The 24,311-nt window shown below is 43.4% G+C and overlaps 1 pseudogene; it reads left to right on the top strand.

The window, feature by feature from the left end:
• LOC106571518 (mediator of RNA polymerase II transcription subunit 23-like) overlaps positions 1 to 24,311 on the top strand; it is a 42,523-nt pseudogene that overhangs the window by 8,521 nt on the left and 9,691 nt on the right.

Below are 24,311 nucleotides of genomic sequence, written 5' to 3'. Positions count from 1 at the left end.
AGAACTCATATGGCAGGCCAAAACCTGAGAAGATTCTATACAGGAAGTGCCCTCTCTGACCATTTCTTGGCCTTCTATAGCCTCTTTATCGAAAACAGAGGATATCTGCAGTCCCTGGGCAAAAAACAGTAGCGCATTTGGATAGTGGTCGATCTGAGAACAATGACATGGGTGCGCGCGTGCACGTGAAGAGTCCATTTTACATTTTCAGTCTTTGAACGAAAACAACATCTCCCGGTTGGAATATTATCGCTATTTTACGAGAAAAATCGCATAAAAATTTATTTTAAACAGCGTTTGACATGCTTCGAAGTACGGTAATGGAATATTTTGACATTTTTTGTCACGATACGCGCTGGCGCGTCACCCTTCGGATAGTGTCTTGAACGCAAGAACAAAACGCCGCTATTTGGATATAACTATGGATTATTTGGAACCAAAACAACATTGGGTGTAAACGAGAAGTCCTGGGAGTGCATTCTGACGAAGAACAGCAAAGGTAATCCAATTTTTCTAATAGTAAATCTGAGTTTGGTGAGTACCACACTTGGTGGGTGTCAAAATAGCTAGCCTGTGATGGCCGGGCTATCTACTCAGAATATTGCAAAATATGCTTTCACCGAAAAGCTATTTTAAAATCGGACATAGCGAGTGCATAAAGGATTTCTGTATCTTTTATTCTTAAAATAATTGTTATGTTTTTTGTGAACGTTTATCGTGAGTAATTTAGTAAATTCACCGGAAGTGTTCGGTGGGAATGCTAGTCACATGCTAGTCACATGCTAATGTAAAAAGCTGGTTTTTGATATAAATATGAACTTGATTGAACAAAAATGCATGTATTGTATAACATAATGTCCTAGGAGTGTCATCTGATGAAGATCATCAAAGGTTAAGTGCTGCATTTAGCTGTGGTTTTGGTTTTTGTGACATTATATGCTAGCTTGAAAAATGGGTGTCTGATTATTTCTGGCTGGGTACTCTGCTGACATAATCTAATGTTTTGCTTTCGTTGTAAAGCCTTTTTGAAATCGGACAGTGTGGTTAGATTAATGAGAGTCTTGTCTTTAAAATGGTGTAAAATAGTCATATGTTTGAGAAATTGAAGTAATAGCATTTCTAAGGTATTTGAATATCGCGCCACGGGATTACACTGGCTGTTGAGTAGGTCCCACATAACCCATAGAGGTTAACAAGGCACACCTGTTAATTGAAATGCATTCCAGGTGATTTCCTCATGAAGCTAGTTGAGAGAATGCCAAGAGTGTGCAGAGCTTTCATCAAGGCAAAGGGTGGCTACACTTTTTTGGTTACTACATGATTCCATATGTGTTATTTCATAGTTTTGATGTATTCACTATTCTTCTACAATGTAGAAAATAGTAAAATAAAGAAAACCCCTTGAAGGAGTAGGTATGTTCAAACATTTAACTGGTACTGTACGTGTGTGTGTGTGTGTGTGTGTGTGTGTGTGTGGGGATGTATATATATATATCTGTGTGTATATCTGTATATACACACTATCTGTGTGTATATACAGTACAGTCAAATGTGTGGGAACTCCTTCAAGACTGTTGGAAAAGTATTCCAGGTGAAGCTGGTTTAGAGAATCAAATCAAAATCAAATCAAATGTATTTATATAGCCCTTCGTACATCAGCTGATATCTCAAAGTGCTGTACAGAAACCCGGCCTAAAACCCCAAACAGCAAGCAAAGCATGTGAAAGAAGCACGGTGGCTAGGAAAAACTCCCTAGGAAAAACTCCCTAGAAAGGCCAAAAACCTAGGAAGAAACCTAGAGAGGAACCAGGCTATGAGGGGTGGCCAGTCCTCTTCTGGCTGTGCAGGGTGGATATTATAACAGAACATGGTCAAGATGTTAAAATGTTCATAAATGACCAGCATGGTCAAATAATAATAATCATAGTAGTTGTCGAGGGTGCAACAAGCACGTCCGGTGAACAGGTCAGGGTTCCATAGCCGCAGGCAGAACAGTTGAAACTGGAGCAGCAGCACGGCCAGGTGGACTGGGGACAGCAAGGAGTCATCATACCAGGTAGTCCTGAGGCATGGTCCTAGGGCTCAGAATGCCAAGAGTGTACAAAGCTGTCATCAAGGCAAAGGGTGGATACTTTGAAGAATCTCAAATATAAAATATATTTTGATTTGTTTAACACTTTTTTGGTTACTACATGATTCCATATGTGTTATTTCATAATTTTGATGTCTTCACTATTATTCTGCAATGTAGAAAATAGTCAAAATAAAGAAAAACCCTTGAATGAGTAGGTGTGTCAAAACTTCTGACTGGTACTGTATGTATATTTACAAAAAATATATGGGGGATTGGAGATGATGCAGACAATTACATTAATGGAAGCTATAATATATCTGCCAGATTAAAGTTGATCTACCCCCTAAAAAAATAATAATTGTATTCAACCACTTTATGGTAAGCCTAAATAAGTTCAGGAGTAAAAATGTGCTTAACAAGTCGCATCACTCTGTGTGCAATTAGTGTTTAACATGATTTTTGAATGACTACTTCATCTCTGTACCCCACACATACAATTATCTGTAAGGTCCCTCAGCCGAGCAGGGAATTTCAGACACAGATTCAACCACGCAGACCAGGGAGGTTTTCCAATGTCTCGCAAAGAATGATACCTATTGGTAGACATAAAAGCAGACATCGATTATCCCTTTGAGCATGGTGAAGTTATTAATTACACTTTGGATAGAGTATCAATACACCCATTCACTAGAAAGATACAGGCGTCCTTCATAACTAATTTGCCGGAGAGGAAGGAAACCGCTCAGGAATTTCACCATGAGGCCAATGGTGACTTTAAAACAGTTACAGAGTTTAATGGCTGTGATAGGAGATACCTGAGGGTGGAGCAACAACATTGTAGTTACTCCACAATACTAACTTAAATGACAGAGTGTAAAGAAGTAAGCCTGTACAGAATATAAATATTCCAAAACATGCATCCTGTTACAAGGCACGAAAGTAAAACTGCAAAAAATGTGGCAAGAAATTAAAGTTATGGCCTGAATAGTTATGGCAAATCCAAGAACACACATCACTGATTACCACTCTTCAAATTTTCATGCATGGTTGTGGCTGCATCATGTTATGGGTATGCTTGTCATCGGCAAGGAATAGGGAGTTTTTTAATAAAAAGAAACGGAATAGAGCTAAGCACAGGCAAAATCCTAGAGGAAACCTGGGTGTCTACTTTCCGACAGACACTTGGAGACAAAATCACCTTTCAGCAGGACAATCTACAACACAGCAAGCAGCGCCACCAGAGCGCTACTCACACTCCCGGCGGCCCCCCGAGGGTCGCCCCCCCTGGGGCCCCTGCTCACCCGGCACAGGAAGGCACACACGCCTTCCGGAGGCACCCCTGTGTCCTGAGTGGCCTAATTACTTGAAAATGGCTGTCTAGCAATGATCAACAACCAACTTGACAAAGCTTGAAGAATTAGAAAAATAATAAATGTACAATACATGTGTGCAAAGCTCTTAGACTCAAATCAAATCAAATGTTATTTGTTACATCCGCTGAATACAACAGGTGTAGACCTTACCGTGAAATACTTACTCACGAGCACATAACCAACTATCTAGTTCAAGACTTACCCATTAACTCACAGCTGTAATCGCTGCCAAAGGTGATTCTGACATGTATTGACTCAGGGGTGTGAATGCTTATGTAAATTAGACATTTCTGTATTTAATTTTCAATAAATTAGCAAAAATGTCTAAAAACAAGTTTTCGCTTTGTTATTATGGGGTATTTTGTGTAGATGTGTACGAAAAAAAAAAATATTTAATCCATTTAGGATTCAGGCTGTAACACAATTTTGGGGGGAATAAGTCAAGGGGTATGAATACTTTCTGAAGGCACTGTATGAATACCAGATGGCTCAACATAATGTTCTAACTATAACAACAGGATGTCCTGTTTTACAAGGCCAGCCCCTGCCCAACGTGTTCAGGTCCCACGCCTGGGGCATCCTTCACACTCTGCTGGAGAAGTTCAGCTACCATATGCGCTACATCCAGCCCCACAACCGTGTCCAGCCGCTCAGCCACCTGCACTCGCTGGCCGCAGTGCCCCAGACCAACAAGAACCAGCTTCACCTTTGGTCAGTAACCCCAGGATCAGGCACAGTCAGACGCTATTTGTAGGGCCAGATGTTTTTTGACCAGGTTTATAAGGGCCAGCAGTTTTTCCTGACTCATTACAATAATGCTGACAGATACTTCAGACTGGGAAGGATTTAGTACTAGTCTATACTCTGAGGTCAAGTCAGTGCAAGACAAGGTGTTATACAGCAGTGTCTTAAAATGAGAAGGTGAATGATGTGCTATTGAAGTAATTAGGTAAGAACATTCCTTAGAAACACCGGAATGGGTCAGCGCTTTGCAAATACGCTATTTTCTACAACATAACCACTAGCTTTTATAATTCCGCTTCCTCAGTGACCCCAAAACAGTGCTGTCAGCTGAATATGAGGAGCTCAACCGTGCCCTCATCCTCACTCTGGTCAAAGCCACCCACATGACAGGTATGCCTCTATCTAATGTTAGTTCAATATTTAACACGTTTCTGATAAAGGCTGTGAAACTCATTATAGGTCAGTGTTTAACGCTAACTAGTAGGTTAGCGTTAAGAAAATGTTCTCCTAACCCAGTGTTACTCACAATTTTTGTAAGGGGGCCACTTTGGGTTGAGACAGTCATTCAGTCATTTCATTTGTTGTACTTTTTCTTCCAATATTATCAATTATTAATTGAGAGCAAATTCAGAGCAATAGAGCACATGCAATTGATTTGATGTACAGTACATCACAAATATATACATACACACATCAAATAGGCTACATCACATGTATAAGACCCATTTTAAGGGTTACCTCAGTAGTTGGATGAGCGAAAATGTCCCTTCTGCTCCTTGACTGAATTCATTCTAAATGTATAGTCTGCTGTTGCTGTCCTTGTGAGGCAAGCCAGGTGCGCATTGGTCAGTCTGTTTCTCTGTTTTTGTTTCACAATGCTCATTGTTGAGTCCCTTCTCCTTTCCTCACATGTTTGGGGCGCAGTCAGTGCACACAGATGCCACATTTGACCAGTCAATATTATTAATCAGCAGAAAATGTAACAAGGGTTTTCAGAATATCCTCTCCTCGTGTTTGTCCCTGAAGGGGCAGTAAACATAAAAGTCCCTCTATGAACGACTCGTTTTGAGGGAAGCGGAACCAAATATAATTGGGCAATGTCACTTACATCAGTGCTTTCGTCAAGCGCAATACTAAAACACGGCGCCATGGATATGTCAGTAATCAGTTGCTTACCGATGTGTCTTGTTATGGTCGAGTCTGAGAGTTGCAGTCCCTTGATTTAAAATAGCTTTCTTGTTTTTGAAATCAGCATACAATATTTCGACTGAGGCCAAAAAACATTATTTTACAATCTCCACGTCTGTGAAGGCCTTCTTGTTTCTCGCGAGTATTCTAAGCAATCTCTTATGTTGCCTCTTGTCGTTTCCTCTGCAACAGTGCAAGATCTGTCCATCATTTGTCGTTGTCCTTTTAGCTGTCCTTTGACTTGCGCTATTTTGTTGTTTCTGAGATTGCTTCGTGGCGGATATGTTTTGTCAAAGTGGGCATGGTGTGACTGGAAATGTCGCTCTAAATGTGCTTGTTTAAAAAAATTGACTGCCTTGTATAATAAGACAAATTGAGCTAGTCCCGTCATGCAGTACAAAAGAATACTTGTCTGTCCATTTCTCTTGGAACTTTGTGTTCTTCTTGAATCGACTGTATCATTTAGCTAGCTGCATTTCCCCGCCTCCATCTTCCTGGTTATCTGGTGGTTGTTCGTTCATAGCTGTCACGTTGTTCTCCAGCTCTTCCCCCTCAATTTCATTGTCAATAGATTTACGTTTATTTTTTAACAATAAATCGATCCATGTCGACCAGACTGCAAAATGAGCTAGTAGCATATTGATGTGTCAGTCGCTGTAGGTGAGCGGTTGCTTTCTATTTCGGCAAACGTTGTATTTTGGCCTTTCTGTTCAACAGCTACGCTATACTGCCATCTATCTACCATCCAGGGAACAATAGATATATTCAATGAAGTGATTCAGGCCTGCATTAAACACATTGAATTGAAATTGTATCATTGTTATGTATTATGAATGGAAAATGGGAAAATAACCACGAGCTGCAAAAGTAGGGAGGCCCGTGGGCTGCGCAATGAGTACTACTGTCCCAACACAAGACTAATTCTCCTTCCTCTGCTTTCCCTGTCCCAGATTTCTTCACAGGCACTGACTCCATCCAGGGTACTGGTGTAAGGACATCCTGCAGACCATGATGAACTTCACTCTTCACAGCTGGGCCTCTCACACCCTCAGCATCTTCCCTGCTCCTCTTCAGGTACAGAGAGTTAGTCCCTGACTGAGCTTAGGGTTTATGTCTACAGGGGCAGCCATAGAGAATTATTGACTCAGAGAATCTGATAGATATCTATCTCTGTATCTATACTGAATAAAAATATAAACACAACATGTTAACTGTGGGTCCCATGTTTCATGAGCTGACATAAGATCCCAAAAATGTTCCATATGCACAAAATTAACATCCCTGTTAGGGAGCATTTCTCCTTTACCAAGAAAATCCTTACAGGTGTGACAGGTGTGGCATATCAAGAAGCTGATTAAACAGCGTGCTCATTACACAGGTGCACCTTGTGCCAGGGATGATAAAAGGGCACTCTAAAAATGTGACTCAACTCTAGCCACTTTAATAATGGAAAAATGTATGTAATAAATGTATCACTAGCCACTTTAAACAATACCACTTTATATAATGTTTACATACGCTACATTACTCATCTCATATGTTTATACTGTACTCTATACCATCTACTGCATCTTGCCTATGCCATTTGGCCATCACTCATTCATATATTTTTATGTACATATTCTTATTCATTCCTTTACACTTGTGTGTGTATAAGGTAGTTGTTGTGAAATTGTTAGGTTAGATTACTTGTTAGATATTACTGCATGGTCGGAACTAGAAGCACAAGCATTTCACTACACTCGCATTAACATCTGCTAACCATGTGTATGTGACAAATAAGATTGAATTTGATTTGACTAACAGATGCATATCTGTATTCCCAGTCATGTGAAATCCATAGATTAGGACCAAATAAATGTATTTCAATCTATATATATCATTAATAAATAATATGAGTTAACATGGGAACATTGTAATAAGGTAACATTTTTTTGATAAGATGATTAGGTGAGCTCTGTGAATGTTAAGTGAATGGGGAATAGAGGGCATGGTCTCCCTGTGGTGCAGCTGCTCCCTCTCCAGACAAAGGACAGTTCCCTTTCAGTCTATCACTCAGTATAACATACTATGAGGAGTCAACGACCAATCCTATTCACCGAAGCAAACTGAAATCACGCCCAACGGGCCAATGGATGCCGAGCTCGCCCTCTGAAGCCCCACCTTCCGGGCTATAATACCGGGGCCTGCATCCATTTCCTAAATTCTTTGCTCTTCAGTGAGCCTGAAGGAATAACGTGTCACGCAATTTACAAACTTTTCAAGCACTTGAAGGCTACGAGATTCGGCTCCAACTTAGGTGTCTGTTAGTGGCGAGAGAGTACTTGTCCCCCTAGATGTTGCGAGTTTTGGGTCTTGGTAATGGTTTTTGTGTTTGCTAAAAGCTAACTACTTTCTGCTCTGCTTGTGTAGCCAGTTCTTCCTTGTTTGAGGAAGATGGCCAGTGGTAAGAGTCAGTTCAAAAAGACTAACCAGCCGAGTGGGGCTCATGCTGGTTTCGTTGGCAGAGATTATGCACTATTCCTGATTGGCTCTGAAGGGTTTTCAAAGTGAGAATCTGTTGACATCAGTCATCTTTGGAATCAGCGGAGGAGAGTGAACAATTGGTGGTAAACGCGCCTTTGATGGCGTTTTCTCTATCAAAGCAGAGTTCCTCCAGGTTTGGATGAAGGTATTTATCTCCTGTCCCTGCAGCGAAGTGTCGCTTACCCGTTTAAAGTTTTTGCAGATGAGTGGCGAGTTACTTCACTCCAGAGACTAACAAGGGCTAATCCTAGCACGGTGCTTCCAAATAAACGTGCCGGTTCTCTGGATTCCTGAGAGGGACAGGCGGATGAATTTGGATGAGCCTGTTTCGTCAAAAAGGTTGTTTGGCTCGGGGCCCTCCTCCCCAAGCATTTACTGTGGCAACAGTACCCCCAAGTGGCTTGGTCAATGGGGGCAAGTTACTAGTTGCCGAGGTCCCTGAAACCGGTCTGGGCCAGGTATCAGAATGCACAATTATTTCCGCACGTTCAGAAACACAGTTGTCAAGAGTGGTGGATATGAATAACATAAAATGACAGGAATTCACAATTCAGATATGGTCCTGTGTATGACCGGTAGGGGGCAATGCAGTTCAATCCACATGATCCTGGCTGGCTACCTACCTTACTGCTGTCCCCCACCCATTGGGCAACGATGGTATTAATACCGTTTTAGGTTCTCTGTTGTGTGCCTCTCCTTGTTCTCAGTGGTTAGTACATGGAACTTCATGTCCCACTTCTCATTAATGTGATGGCTCGTTGCAGTGATTTATGACAGCGTGTTCATAGACGTCCAACAATCTGTTAACGCCACATATGGCATTTGAGAGATCGCGCTTTGTACTTGTAGAGCAATCATTGTAAAACTGATCCATCAGGACTGTCACGACATCCTCTACCATTGACAATGGCTGCATATCAACTGCAATCATTTCTGTAATCAGCACTGGGATTTTCTCACTCTGTCCCTTGTCACACTGCTGCCAGCAATGGGTTGGGTCTCACGGTGCCTTCCTTTCAGCATTACATCTGTACTGCCACTGTAGCCCAATTCCACCTCGCAAAGTTTGAATTTCATCACCTTCTCATTTAACTTCTCAAAGTATTGCCATACAAGACTTCGCTGCTGTCGCTTCCTTGTCTCCCTCTCTGCCATTTTTCCAACTATGCAGCTGATGACAACGTGCGGTGCGCTTTATATCCATGGCAAATAATTTGAAAGATGTATATCTCCTAGTTACAGCATTGTTGCATTAGGTATTTGTTTAATTTAAATGTTTGCCTTTATGATGATTATGATTTGGACCTGTTAGTGGTAGTTTTGTGATAACTGCATTGTGGTTAGGAATTTTTTCTAAACGTTCACAATGCCAAATTTGTTTAAACGTCACACCTCTAAAAGGTCCCACAGTTGACAGATCATGGCAGAGCAAAAACCAAATCATGAGGTCGAAGGAATTGTCCGTTGAGCTCCGAGACAGTATTGTGTCAAGGCACAGATATGGGGATGTGTACCAAAACATTTCTGCCGTATTTATATTTATATTTTAGTCATTTAGCAGACGCTCTTATCCAGAGCGACTTACAGTAGTGAATGCATACATTTCATACAATTTCATACATTTTTTTCTGTGCTGGCCCCCCGTGGGAATCGAACCCACAACCCTGGCGTTGCAAACACCATGCTCTACCAACTGAGCTACAGGGAAGGCTGTATTGAAGTTCCACAAGAACACAGTGGCCTCCATCATTCTTAAATGGAAGAAGTTTGGAACCACCAAGACTCTTTCTTGAGCTCTCCGCCTGGGCAAACTGAGCAATCGGGGGAGAAGGGCCTTGATCAGGGAGGTGACCAAGAACCCGATGGTCACTCTGGCAGAGCTCCAGAGTTCCTCTGTGGAGATGGGAGAACCTTCCAGAAGGAAAAACCATCTCTGCAGCACTCCACCAATCAGGCCTTTATGGTAGAGTAGCCAGATGGAAGCCACTCTTCAGTAAAAGGCACATAAAGGACTCAGACCATGAGAAACAAGATTCTCTGGTCTGATGAAACCAATATTGAACTCTTTGGCCTGAATGCCAAGCGTCACGTCTGGAGGAAACCTGGCACCATCCCTACGGTGAAGCATGGTGGTGGCAGCTTCATGCTGTGGGGATGTTTTTCAGCTGAAGGGACTGTAAGAATAGTCAGGATCGAGGGAAAGATGAATGGAGCAAAGTACAGAGAGATCTTTGATGAAAACCTGCTCCAGGGGACTCAGGACCTCAGGATGGGGCGAAGGTTCACCTTCCAACAAGACAATGACCCTAAGCACACAGCCAAGACAACACAGGAGACACTCCCCATCCAGCCTGAAAGGATCTGCAGAGAAAAATGGGAGAAACTCCCCAAATACAGGTGTGCCTGTCACACCCTGACCTGTTTCACCTGTCCTTATGATTGTCTCCACCCCCTCCAGGTGTCGCTTATTTTCCCTGGTGTATTTAGCCCTGTGTTTCCTGTCTCTCTGTGCCAGTTCATCTTGTATCTCTTTCAAGTCAACCAGTGTGTTTTCCTGTACTCCTGCATCTATTCTCTTTTACTAGTCCTCCCGGTTTTGACCCTTGCCTGTTTCTGGACTCGGTACTCGCCTGACCATTCTGCCTGCCCTGACCTCGAGCCTGCCTGCCACTCTGTACCTCCTGGACTCTGAACTGGTTTTGACCTTTTGCCTGTCCACGACCATTCTCTTGCCTACCCCTTTTGGATTGAATAATACATATCAAAGACTCAAACCATCTGCCTCCTGTGTCTGCATCTGGGTCTCGCCTTGTGTACTTATAGTGCCAAGCTTGTAGCGTAATACCCAAGAAGACTCAAGGTTGTAATCGCTGCCAAAGGTGCTTTAACAAAATACTGAGTAAAGGGTCTGAATACTATTTATTTTTAATAAATATGCAAAAATGTCTTAAACTGTTTTTGCTTTGTCATTATGGGGTATTGTTTGTAGATTGATGAGGGGGACTTTTTTTTCAAATCCATTTTAGAATAAGGCTGTAATGTAATTTTGGGGGGGGGGGGAAGTCTGAGTTTATTTTCATTGTACAAATGCTATGGCATAGGCTAAAGGCTAAATAGGCATAGGCTAAATGTGTCTGGAATTTTTTAGTTATTTATTTATTTCACCTTTATTTATTTAGGCAAGTTGAGAACAAGTTCTCATTTACAATTGCGACCTGGCCAAGATAAAGCAAAGCAGTTCGACAACATACAAAAACACAGAGTTACACATGGAGTAAAACAACATACAATCAATGATGCAGTCGAAAAAAATAAGACTATATACAATGTGAGCAAATGATGTGAGATAAGGGAGGTAAAGGCAAAAAAGGCCATGGTGGCAAAGTAAATAAAGTATAGCAAGTAAAACACTGGAATGGTAGATTTGTAGTTTGAAGAAAGTTCAAAGTTAAAATATAAATAATATGGTGCAAAGGAGCAAAATAAATAAAATAAATAAATACAGTAGGGGAAGAGGTAGTAGTTTGGGCTAAATTATAGATGGGCTATGTACAGGTGCAGTGATCTGGGAGCTGCTCTGATAGCTGGTGCTTAAAGCTAGTGAGGGAGATAAGTGTTTCCAGTTTCAGAGATTTTTGTAGTTCGTTCCAGTCATTGGCAGCAGAGAACTGGAAGGAGAGACGACCAAAGGAGGAGTTGGCTTTAGGGGTGACCAGAGAGATATACCTGCTGGAGCGCGTGCTACAGGTGGGTGCTGCTATGGTGACCAGTGAGCGGAGATAAGGGGGGACTTTACCTAGCAGGGTCTTGTAGATGACCTGGAGCCAATGTGTTTGGCGACGATTATGTAGCGAAGGCCAGCCAACGAGAGCGTACAGGTCGCAGTGGTGGGTAGTATATGGGGCTTTGGTGACAAAACGGATGGCACTGTGATAGACTGCATCCAGCTTGTTGAGTAGGGTATTGGAGGCTATTTTGTAAATGACATCGCCGAAGTCGAGGATTGGTAGGATGGTCAGTTTTACGAGGGTATGTTTGGCAGCATGAGTGAAGGATGCTTTGTTGCGAAATAGGAAGCCAATTCTAGATTTAACTTTGGATTGGAGATGATTGATGTGAGTCTGGAAGGAGAGTTTACAGTCTAACCAGACACCTAGGTATTTGTAGTTGTCCACAAATTCTAAGTTAGAACCGTCCAGAGAAGTGATGCTGGGCAGGTGCAGGCAGCGATCGGTTGAAGAGCATGCATTTAGTTTTACTTGTGTTTAGGAGCAGTTGGAGACCACGGAAGGAGAGTTGAATGGCATTGAAGCTCGTCTGGAGGGTTGTTAACACAGTGTCCAAAGAAGGGCCAGAAGTATACAGAATGGTGTCGTCTGCGTAGAGGTGGATCAGAGATTCACCAGCAGCAAGAGCGACATCATTGATGTATACAGAGAAAAGAGTTGGCCCAAGAATTGAACCCTGTGGTACCCCCATAGAGACTGCCAGAGGTCCGGACAGCAGGCCCTCCGATTTGACACACTGAACTCTGTCAGAGAAGTAGTTGGTGAACCAGGCGACGCAATCGTTTGAGAAACCAAGGCTACTGAGTCTGCCGATGAGGATGTGGTGATTAACAGAGTCAAAAGCTTGCAGCAGCAATAGCTAGACATCCATTAAGGTATTTATTAGCCTATTTCATTGATAATTGAATAGAACTAAGTAAATGAATCATGCGTATTTTCATATGCCGTTCTTGTTCTTTGTACTCTGATGGTCATCACTAGTTACCACAGCCACAAAGTCATAAACCCTGCCTATTTCTACAATTTATCTTCTTAAAATCTGATTTTAAACCTAACCCTAAACTTAACCACACTGCTAACCTTATGCTTAACCCTAACCTTAAATTTAAAAAAAGAATTCATACATTTTTTTCAATATAGCCCATTTTTACTCTGTGGCTGTGGTAAATAGTGGAAACCCTCTGAGATGCGCTCTGGGTGATAGTGCAGTAAATGGCTTTACAGGCATTTAAAGCACACTTCTGGGTTTTCCGATCACGAGTGAATCCTATTATGAGTATCAAGTGTGACGCAGACGAATAGTAGTTTTACGAGATCGGCACACCCTGTTTATAACTGTACGTTGTGTGGATGGAAACAGCCTGACCATACACACACACACACACACACACTCCTCATCAGCCCACTTGTCATTCTAATCACAAGCGCTGAATGAGAACTACACTTGGCTAAATGTGAATCTCTACTCTCCACTGTCTCTGACAGCACCGATAAAGCTTCCCTGCCGCTACCATCTTTAATTTTTTTTTCACAGGACCAGTCTATACTAGCAAGGCAGTTTTAAAGTGTTTTCTGAAACAGAAGTTGTGGAGTCTGACTGACAACCTGTAGCCAGTGCCGTGCTGCTAAAGTGCTGTTGTGGATTCCCTCTCACAGTGTAAAAATCAGCACAGCCTCACAACCAATCCCTGGAGCCACATGGCAAGCCATGTGCTGAGAACTACTGTTCAACAGAGGCTATATTCTATCTGATGTCTGCTCTCTCTGCAGGCCAGGGGTTTGGAGAGCAGAGACTTTCTGCTTATCACCAGGCAGGAGGAGTGATAATGGGTCTGTGAAGGACTGTTGTTTGCGTAACCCTCCGGAGAGAGTTGCTGCGAATGTTATTAAACACTTCAACTCCCTCCCTAGCACTTTCTATCCCGCTCTCTATCCCTCCCTCTCTTTTTTTATATATCCCTCTCCCTCTCTCTCTTTCTCTCTCCCTCCCTTTTCTTTCTCTCTCCCACCCTGGCACTTTCTCTCCAATTCTCCCTCCATCTCTCATCTGTAGGAAAGAATCTGCACCCTCTTTCCCCCACAGAGTTTGAGTGTCCGGAATGAATAAAGCCTTTTCTATTGTAACCTGCCTGCGCTCTTTACGTCACTACCCAGCAGAGAGTGATGGCTTTCTCGAGAAGGCAGTCATGGTGGGCTTTTTGTAGCATTGTGTCAAGCGCCGCACACCTCCATTTGTAATATGATTTACCGCCAGTGAAAGCCTCAGGTATTTTCCAAAAGGGCTTTAAATTAAGAAGTGGCTAAAGGCTTTGGAGGGGAAAGTGTGCTTACTCTTCCAGTGACTGGAAGTCTGGTAATGACTGTCTTGTAACGCAGCAGAGCTGGTACAGTAAAACTGTTCTCCTGTTATCTAAATAGGGCCTGTCTACCAGGAAGCTGGGGGATTGGGAGATGCCAGTATAGTGGTTGTGGTGTGGCCAGGTGTGGTGGTAGGAAGGGGTCTGCAGGGGGAACTACCACTGGGAAGAGGAAGGGGCTGCTGTGGGCCCCTGGCGCTCTGTCTCTGGATGCTGTTGAGGAACACACACACACACACACACACACACACACACACACACACACACACACACACACACACACACACACACTCACACACACACACACACACACACACACACACACACACCTAGAGGCAGATGGTGTCAGAAAGCTGTTTGGTGGTTGTTTGTGTTGATGATTGTTTTAAGGGTGCTGATAGTGTTTGAGACAACAGCTTTGCGTTGAATCATGAAATGATCTTGTTATTGACAGATGGCCTTTTGAATTCAGAGGAAGACTAGTAATGATGACTCATGGTAAACAATGAGCCATGTTACAGTACATTATGCCAATTTGACGTGTCTGTGCGTTCGTTGTGAGGTGAGGCCATCATCCTGACCAGGCAGTGTGTCATGTCTTGCCCCAGCGTTCTGGAGAGGATAGGAGCGCGGGCTCTGGTGGCCCATGTCAGGACATTTGCAGACTTCCTGGTCTATGAGTTCTCCACGTCGGCCGGTGGCCAGCAGCTCAACAAGTGTATCGAGATCCTCAACAATATGGTGTGGAAGTACAACATTGTCACGCTGGACAGACTCATCCTGTGTCTGGTAAGGGTGTGAACATTATTTATAATAAGGGTTACATGGATAAAATCGTACCTCTCTGAAATGAAAATGGATGGCCCTCCCTTTAGCTAAATATATTTTAACTAAACCCATTCTTAACGCTTGGAAACGTGACCCTCCCCTATACCCAAAATAATGAATTTAAACAAAGTGGATAGCAGAGAACATGTCTACTGTTAACCCTCACGTCTTGGACAGACCAGAGCCTTAGAAATGCCGTTTTAGAAACTGTTCTTCGTCCTGTGAGTATTACATGGTTATGCAGTAGTTTTCATAGCGCACCGTGGACAAGAGTAGGGATGAAAATATCTCCTTTATAGTAAAAGCCTTGCATGAATCTATCATCGTATTTGCAGGTCCGAGAAAAAAGCATTTTATAAACATTTCATGCAATTCTACGTCATTTTACATATTAGCAGAATCTTTTTTAATACCACAGAGCAGCCTGGTGACCTAAAGGCCGGAGAGGGAGTGTAACCGATGTGAAATGGCTAGCTAGTAAGCGGAGTGCGCGCTAATAGCGTTTCAATTGGTGACGTCACTCGCTCTGAGACCTTGAAGTAGTTGTTCCCCTTGCTCTGCAAGAGCCGTGGCTTTTGTGGAGCGATGGGTAACGATGCTTCGTGGGTGTCAGTTGTTGATGTGTGCAGAGGGTCCCTGGTTCGAGCCCAGGTAGGGGCGAGGAGAGGGACGGAAGCAAAACTGTTACATTGGTGCCGTGACCCGGATCACTGGTTGCTGCGGAAAAGGAGGAGGTCAAAAGGGGGGTGAGTGTAACCGATGTGAAATGGTTAGCGGTGGTGCGCGCTAATAGCGGTTCAATCGGTGACGTCACTCGCTCTGAGACCTTGAAGTAGTTGTTCCCCTTGCTCTGCAAGGGCCACGGTTTTTGTGGAGCGATGGGTAACGATGCTTCGAGGGTGGCTGTTGTCGATGTGTGCAGAGGGTCCCTGGTTCGAGCCCACGGTAGGGGAGGGACCGAAGCAGAACTGTTACAGGAGCACACGTGACAGTATTTTACAGCTTGTTTGCACTGTTATAGATCACTTTATATAATCGGATTTGTGTTATTTTCTTAAATATCTTAAACTAATAAGTGGTAGGCCTGTCCTTTTTGACATTTTCTTTAAGAAGAGGTAGGCCTATGGCATACCCTCTGAAACCCCCTCAATTCGAGTCCTGGTTTTAACTTAACAGCTTTTCACTGACTCGGAGGTACGCTCATTAAAGAGTGCGTGGTGGGTGGAGGATTTGACCGACACATCTATGGATATAGCAGCCTATAGCCTAATTCCGTCTATCGAACAGGGAGGCGTACCTGTTATTTATTAAATAGGAAGAAATAGGCTACAATACAAATCCCTCTTTGTTGTTAAAGTCTAATTAAAATGAAGACTGTTTAAATGAATTTTGACTACTCAAATTTACCTACTTACAGCACCATGAGCAGTCCATTTCTGATGTATTTTTTTATTTAACCTTTATTTAAACTAGGCAAGTCAGTTAAGAACAAATTCTTATTTACAATGACGGCCTAGGAACAGACAGAGATACACTGACCTGACAGAGACAGGTTAACTGCCTTGTTCAGGGGCAGAACGACAGATGTTTACCTTGTCAGCTCGGGGATTCGATCTAGAAACCTTTCGGTTACTGGCCCCACGCTAGGCTACCTGCCGCCCCTATTATGCCACGGCTGTTGCTTCAAGTTTCAGCACCACAATGTAAGTTACTCGAATTTGGCTTACTGTGAAGTCAATAACTCTGATAAATACATCATGTCCAAGAAACATATTGTTTGTTTTATAAAAATCAATTCTAGTAGTAGCAAGCTATCAAAGTTGACCTCCGGTCCTCCTTCTCATCTTCACGCTCTCCTTCTCAAACTGAACAGAACATAGGCTATAGGCATGCAAGAGAGTGGAAGAAGCCTGACTCTCCTCCTGAACTGCCACCGTAGGCCTACACAGCACAGCATTGTTTAGGCAGCACACAATACGTTTTGATCAGTAAGAGCAGAGCAGGTCGGGACTCAGGGATGGAATATCCATTGCAGTATGTAATGCAGCCTAGTTGTAGTTACACCATCCCAGCAGCGATCTTAGAAATATAACTTTGCTCTGTGCTTCCCCCGAGCATGCATTTTGTAGCCTATAGGCTATGGGTCATTTGATTAAGACCACACTATAGGCGCACTTGATATTGCGAGCCAAGCGGAGAATCAGAGATGAAAAGCTGCATCGGGCACACGTCGATATACACTGAGTATACCAAACATTGGGAACACCCTCCTAATATTGAGTTGCTCTCAGAACAGCCTCAATTTGTTGGGGGCATGGACTCTCCTTCTTTAAGGCCAGGCACCACAGGCAAACATTTAGATTTCGCATCCATCGGTCAATTTTCAGATTTTGGGATATTTTACTATAACTTATATAACTACTATTATGACTTCCCTACTTTCATAAAATGTCTAAATAAATCGGCAATAATGTATATAAATACTTTATTTGTATCATTTTATCCCAACTCCGTCAACTACACCTAGCATACATTTTGTTCTTGTTAGCATGTTTCATGTAGATATTCAACCACTATTTTTAAAACTCTCCATGTTGAATCATATATCATTCAAAAGCTTGTTTTACAGAGCATATCGTTAGCTAGTCCATACATGGCGATATGCTTTGTAGACGTAGTGCTTTGTGCTGAAAGATTAGTAATTTCCTGACATCCGATTGGTTACTGGCATTTAAAGGTCCTTTCCGGCAACCTGATTGGTTAAAATGCCTCACGTGCGCGCAGCACTTCCTTGTTTGAAAATATCTCTGGCGAAGGATCTACGTAAAGCGAGACAAAATCAGCAAATCTCAAAGAATATACCAACAGTATGTGAATAAAAATAGTCGAGCTCAGTTAGCCAATGCGAGAAAAGCATTGAATGAAATAAAATTGAGCCTGATCAGCCGATTGAGGCAGTGGCAGTACAGGTAGATGAGTAAAAGGAGGTGCGGCAGCAGCGCGCAAGCGCATTAGTTGAAACGAAGATGAAAGCTAGCAGCGATCAACCGGATAGGTGTGTGCATAGACATTGCAACAGGTCTTGTGATAGACTATGAGGTGTTGTCTTCATACTGCCATGCATGTGTGACGAAAAGGAAAAGTGGAATTAGTGAGGAGGAGTTCTGGGAATGGAAGGATTCACATGCAGATGACTGTGCTCAAAACTTCTCTGGTTCAAGCAAAGCAATGGGAGCAGGAATCCGCTAAATGCATGTGGACCAGATCAGTCAGTCGCTACCACCGAGATGCTCTCAGATGGTGACAGTACTGCATACAATGCAGTTGTCAAATTAGATCCCTACCCAGGCATTGAGAAAGGGGAACTAGAATGCATCAATCATGCCCACAAGAGGATGGGTACAGCGCTTCGTAAACTTAGTTCAGAGAAACACCTTGGGGGGAGAGGTGTAGGGAAACTCAATGCACAAAAATGTAAGAGTCTGCAAAACTATTACGGGGGTGAGATTCTTGATAACCAGGGTGATGTAGAGGGCATGAAGAATGCTATCTGAGCTGGTCTTGTCCATTCCATGTCAACAGACAAAATCCCTAATCACGGTAGATGTTCGTCATCAAGGTGCTGGTACCAGCGAGCCCAAGAAAATGGTGAAGATCCACCCAGTCACAAAACCATGGAGGCCATACATTTTTGAATAGAGAGGTTGCACAGAAAATGGTACCTCTATATCATAGGATGTCAAATGATAACCTCCTCAAAAGAATGCAGTACGGAGGAACCCAGAATGCAAATGAATGTCTGAACTCTAATATGGTCGCGATGCCCCAAAACTGTCTTCGTGGGCTAAAGCCACATTGATGCAGCAGCCAGTATGGCAGTAGCAACCTTCAATGAGGGAGCCACTGCTATATCAAATATGATGGACAAATTGTGGCTTGACAGCACCTTGGTGACACTGGAAGCAATCAGAGAGGAGGATGCGAGGCGTGTTGTGAGAGCTGATGCTGCTTCAACGGAGTGTGCCAAGCGTAGGCGCAGGTCCCATGACAAAGTCAAGAAAGTAAAGCGGCACTAGCAACAACTCAAAGAGGGCCTTACATATGGGGCAGGCATAGCTGATTCTTGTTCTGCACATTTCAACAGCCATACAAAATCCTTGTATGTGACAAATTGAGCAAAGCGATATGAGAAGTTGCCCAAAACTGCATATTTGCCCAACAGACCAGTATTCAAAGCATATGCTCTATTGCTAGAAACAAATGTATTAAACGTGCAGCCTTCCCTGTAGCTCAGTTGGTAGAGCATGGTGTGTGCAACGCCAGGGTTGTGGGTTCGATTCCCACGGGGGGCCAGCACAAAAAAAAAAAAGAAGAAATGTATGCATTCACTACTGTAAGTCGCTCTGGATAAGAGCGTCTGCTAAAATGACTAAAATGTAAAATGTGCTAATGTATTTATTTGTAAAAGGTATATTTGATGTTTATTTGTCAGTTTTTAAGTGATATATGAATAAGAGTTTAATTAATGTGACAAATGGTCATATTTATGGAAAGTACATTTGAATTGCATTAGCATATCTCTATCGGCCATTTTCTGAAAATTACATGTTCCCCGTGCGCCAATTCATTTTTCTTAGTCTTCCAAGGACGTACATTCACATTATTCCACATACATGTTCTTAGGTCTTATAGTCAGACTTTTACAGAGGCTGTTTTTTTATATCTTGTGTTGTTTTGATTTTAAGTGTAATTTTATATGTAAATATATGAAAAATATGCATCAGTCATACATGTGAAGTGTTTATCAATATTTTGATCAACTGATCTGTAAAAGTCTGACCATTGAGTGTCTTATCACAATAAAAATAAAAAATGAATCTGCCTTGAAGCAATGTGTTGAAAAAAAATGGTTTCCTGTAATATGCAAATTGACGCATATTAAAGTAGGTTGTCTCATTTGCATATATATATGTTAAAATATATCAAACTTGTAATACAATAACATGTTGTATTTATGTATACTTTCAACTGGTAAAGATTCAGTCTGACTAGACTAAATAAGAAAAAAAATCCCTATTAGCCTGTGGTGCCTGGTCTTAACCTGTCTCCTCCCCTTCATCTGCACTGATTGAAACGGATTTAACAAGTGACATCAATAAGGGAGCATAGACTGACCAGATAAACACTGTCATGGAAAGAGCAGGTGTTCTTAATGTTTAGTATCCTCAGTGTATACTGTAGCCTAATAAGCAACTAATTCTAAATTCTGAAATTTCATTAATTACGAATTACATGACCCTCCGTTGGACTAGATTTAAAAAAGACTAAACCCTCCCCGGCTCTGAAATTTTCCTCCAGGTAACCATTCTGTAAATTTCGATCCATCCCTAAGAATGAGACAAACAGATTTAGAACTATGGTCCAGTCATATGTTTGAACTCTATTTAAGTCTTTGGAAGCTTCAATTACATTGTGATAACATACATTCATATTTCTTTGTTCAATATTAATCTGTGCCGGTTCAGCAGCTATCAAACACATGTTTAATTCCCTATTAACCTCCCTCTCTTTCCCATTCCTCACTCATCTCTCCCCATCTCTCCCTCTCCTCCCCCCTCCTGTCCAGGCCATGAGGAGTCACGAGGGTAACGAGGCCCAGGTGCTACTTTATCATCCAGCTCCTCAAGCCCACATGACCTACCACATGGTACCATACTGGCTCCGACTCTGCTGTCTGCTAGCATGAAAAGAGCAGCGTTGCCAGAAAGACGGTTTGAAAGAACCACTAGGCACACAGTGGCTCAAGGCGATAAGAACGTGAATGTCAACGAGAGGCCGCTATTGTTCAGCCTGCTCCATTCCCTGTTGACGTTTGGTCCTGTTTAAATTTGATATTTACATTGGCTCAACTGTGTTCTTTAACTGAGCAGTGGAAATGGGTTGTCTCTCGTTCTGTTCTGCTGTGGTGACTATTGCTTTGACCACTTACTGTTTTGCTGTTATCAAACATGCTTTTTTAATAAAGCTTAAAGATGAGACAGTTACAGCGTTTGACGTTTCATGTACTTTGAGGGTCAGGCGGAGCATGTAAATCCGCCCATGTAGCATCAGTCCCACTACCTGCCCATCTACTTCGGTAACGTGTGCCTCCTTATCCTGCTCGTCTTCAACATTGTCATCCACCACTTCCTGCAGCTGCTGCCCGGAGACGCTACTGGACCACCTGGGAGGACTCTACAAGTTTCACGTGAGGGAGGGGGAGGGGGAATGGTTGTGGTCTGTAGCTTTGATTGTGTACACAGCCTGGTATAGCATGTATTTTCCACAATTCTACACATTTTTCCATGGAGCTGAGAGAAATTTCCTGCAATTCTATGCATTTTCCCATGACTAATACTGTTATTTTGCTCAAACATAACAAAATATATACTGCTAAAGTCATTGTTTTTGGAATTTTCAAATCTCCCTGACTGTCGGGCCATTCCCGAACTGTGACTGGAGGTTCAATGAGTTCCCCAACCCGGCCTCCCACGCCCTGCATGTCACCTGTGTAGAGCTGATGGCCCTGGCAGTGGCCGGCAAGGACATTGGCAACGCTCTGCTCAGCGTCGTCCTCAAGAGGTCAGCATGGGGTCAAGGCTCGTAGGTCGAACAGGGGCTGCTAACCAGCCATTGAGAGGGGGAGAAGTCTGAGAACGGGCTCTAGACTATATAAAAAAAACATATATTCTGACTGCACTGTCCTCTTGATGCATGTGCTCCCGAGTGGTGCAGTGGTCTAAGACACTGCATCTCAGTGCAGTACCTGGTTCGAATCCAGGCTGCGTCACATCCGGCCGTGATTGGGAGTTCCATAGGGCGGTGCACAATTGGCCCAGCGTCGTCTGGGTTTGGCCAGGGTAGGCTGTCATTGTTATTAAGAATTTGTAATTAATTGACTTGTCTAGTTAAAGAAAGGTTAAATAAAAGTCTCCATTATTATGCAGAAGCCTTGTGTGAGGAATGGATGATGAGTCATCTTGAAGTGGTGCTGAATCACTGCAGTGTGTTAGTTTTCTGCAGTGTGTGCCCCTCTAGATGACAGTGTCTGTATCTGTGTTGTGTGTGGATGCTTATGTTGTGTGTGGATTGGCCTCCTGATGTCATGTGCCCTCTAACAGCCAACCACTGTTGTCTTGGGGGAACATAAGTGCCTGGATGAACGCTGGTGATCACTTCCTTGCCTGTAAGATTCCTCTCTACACGTGCACACGCACACACACACACACGCACGCTTTGTTACAGATCAGGAATGTAGTTCATGGCATACAGCAAACTTGTTTTTCCCCATTCGCATGATTAAGTTTCAACTATCCATGAAAGACAAGGTCCATAAATTGTGGTCTTTTACTGCTCACTGTGAAATTCTGGGCTGTAAGACAAGAGTGATGGCTTTACCCAAATAAACATAACTTCATCCATCCTCCAGACTCCTGTCTGGAAGCTTCTCTAAAGTCTGAAAAGAAGCGAGCTTAACGTTGTATGTTTTCATCTCTAGGAGCCTTACTGGGTGGTCCTGCAGGACCGTATTATGAGTGTGCTGGGCAACCCGTGCCTCACATCAGAGACTGAGTGGGTGGGGTACCCCTTCGCACTTCTGGACCGCCTGCCGCCAGTCCTACTCTTAGATGTATTGCAGCTACGTGCTGGCCCTGGCCCACACCATCTGGCACCACTCCAGCATCGGACAGCTCTCCCTCATACCCAAGTAAGACCCACCAGTAGCCCCAGATTAGCTGTTTTCCACCCCTCTAGTCCTGGTACCAGCTGCCCCCTGATTAGCTGTATTCCACCCCTCTAGTCCTGGTACCAGCTGCCCCCTGATTAGCTGTTTTCCACCCCTCTAGTCCTGGTACCAGCTGCACCCTGATTAGCTGTTTTCCACCCCTCTAGTCCTGGTACCAGCTGCACCCTGATTAGCTGTTTTCCACCCCTCTAGTCTTGGTACCAGCTGAACCCTGATTAGCTGTTTTCCACCCCTCTAGTCTTGGTACCAGCTGCACCCTGATTAGCTGTTTTCTACCCCTCTAGTCCTGGTACCAGTAGCCCCCTGATTAGCTGGTTTCTACCTCTCTAGTCCTGGTACCAGCAGCTCTCTGGACTCTCAGCCCAGGCTGGATCAACTGTCCTCTGCCTCTCCAGCCTGGTCCTGTCTCTCCCCACTAGCTCTGTTTCTAACTCTCCTCACCAAGTCAGGCCCACCAGCAGCCTGGATTAACTGTCCTCCAGTCATGGGGTACGTCCCAATTACAGTGAGGGAAAAAAGTATTTGATCCTCTGCTGATTTTGTACGTTTGCCCACTGACAAAGAAATGATCAGTCTATAATTTTAATGGTAGGTTTATTTGAACAGTGAGAGACAGAATAACAACTAAAAAATCCAGAAAAACGCATGTCAAAAATGTTATAAATTGATTTGCATTTTAATGAGGGAAATAAGTATTTGACCCCCTCTCAATCAGAAAGATTTCTAGCTCCCAGGTGTCTTTTATACAGGTAACGAGCTGAGATTAGGTGCACACTCTTAAAGGGAGTGCTCCTAATCTCAGCTTGTTACCTGTTTAAAAGACACCTGTCCACAGAAGCAATCAATCAGATTCCAAACTCTCCACCATGGCCAAGACCAAAGAGCTCTCCAAGGATGTCAGGGACAAGATTGTAGACCTACACAAGGCTGGAATGGGCTACAAGACCATCGCCAAGCAGCTTGGTGAGAAGGTGACAACAGTTGGTGCGATTATTCGCAAATGGAAGAAACACAAAATAACTGTCAATCTCCCTCGGCCTGGGGCTCCATGCAAGATCTCACCTCGTGGAGTTGCAATGATCATGAGAACGGTGAGGAATCAGCCCAGAACTACACGGGAGGATCTTGTCAATGATCTCAAGGCAGCTGGGACCATAGTCACCAAGAAAACAATTGCTAACACACTACGCCGTGAAGGACTGAAATCCTGCAGCGCCCGCAAGGTCCCCCTGCTCAAGAAAGCACATATACATTCCCGTCTGAAGTTTGCCAATGAACATCTGAATGATTCAGAGGACAACTGGTGAAAGTGTTGTGGTCAGATGAGACCAAAATGGAGCTCTTTGGCATCAAGTCAACTCGCCGTGTTTGGAGGAGGAGGAATGCTGCCTATGACACCGAAGAACACCATCCCCACCGTCAAACATGGAGGTGGAAACATTATGCTTTGGGGGTGTTTTTCTGCTAAGGGGACAGGACAACTTCACCGCATCAAAGGGACGAACCTCCTTCCCTCAGCCAGGGCATTGAAAATGGGTCGTGGATGGGTATTCCAGCATGACAATGACCCAAAACACACGGCCAAGGCAACAAAGGAGTGGCTCAAGAAGAAGCACATTAAGGTCCTGGAGTGGCCTAGCCAGTCTC

Source organism: Salmo salar, chromosome 15 (assembly GCF_965601325.2).
Source record: "Salmo salar chromosome 15, fSalSal1, whole genome shotgun sequence".
In the NCBI taxonomy this organism is placed as follows: Eukaryota; Metazoa; Chordata; class Actinopteri; order Salmoniformes; family Salmonidae; genus Salmo; species Salmo salar.
This window is presented reverse-complemented; position numbering and strand designations above follow the sequence as displayed.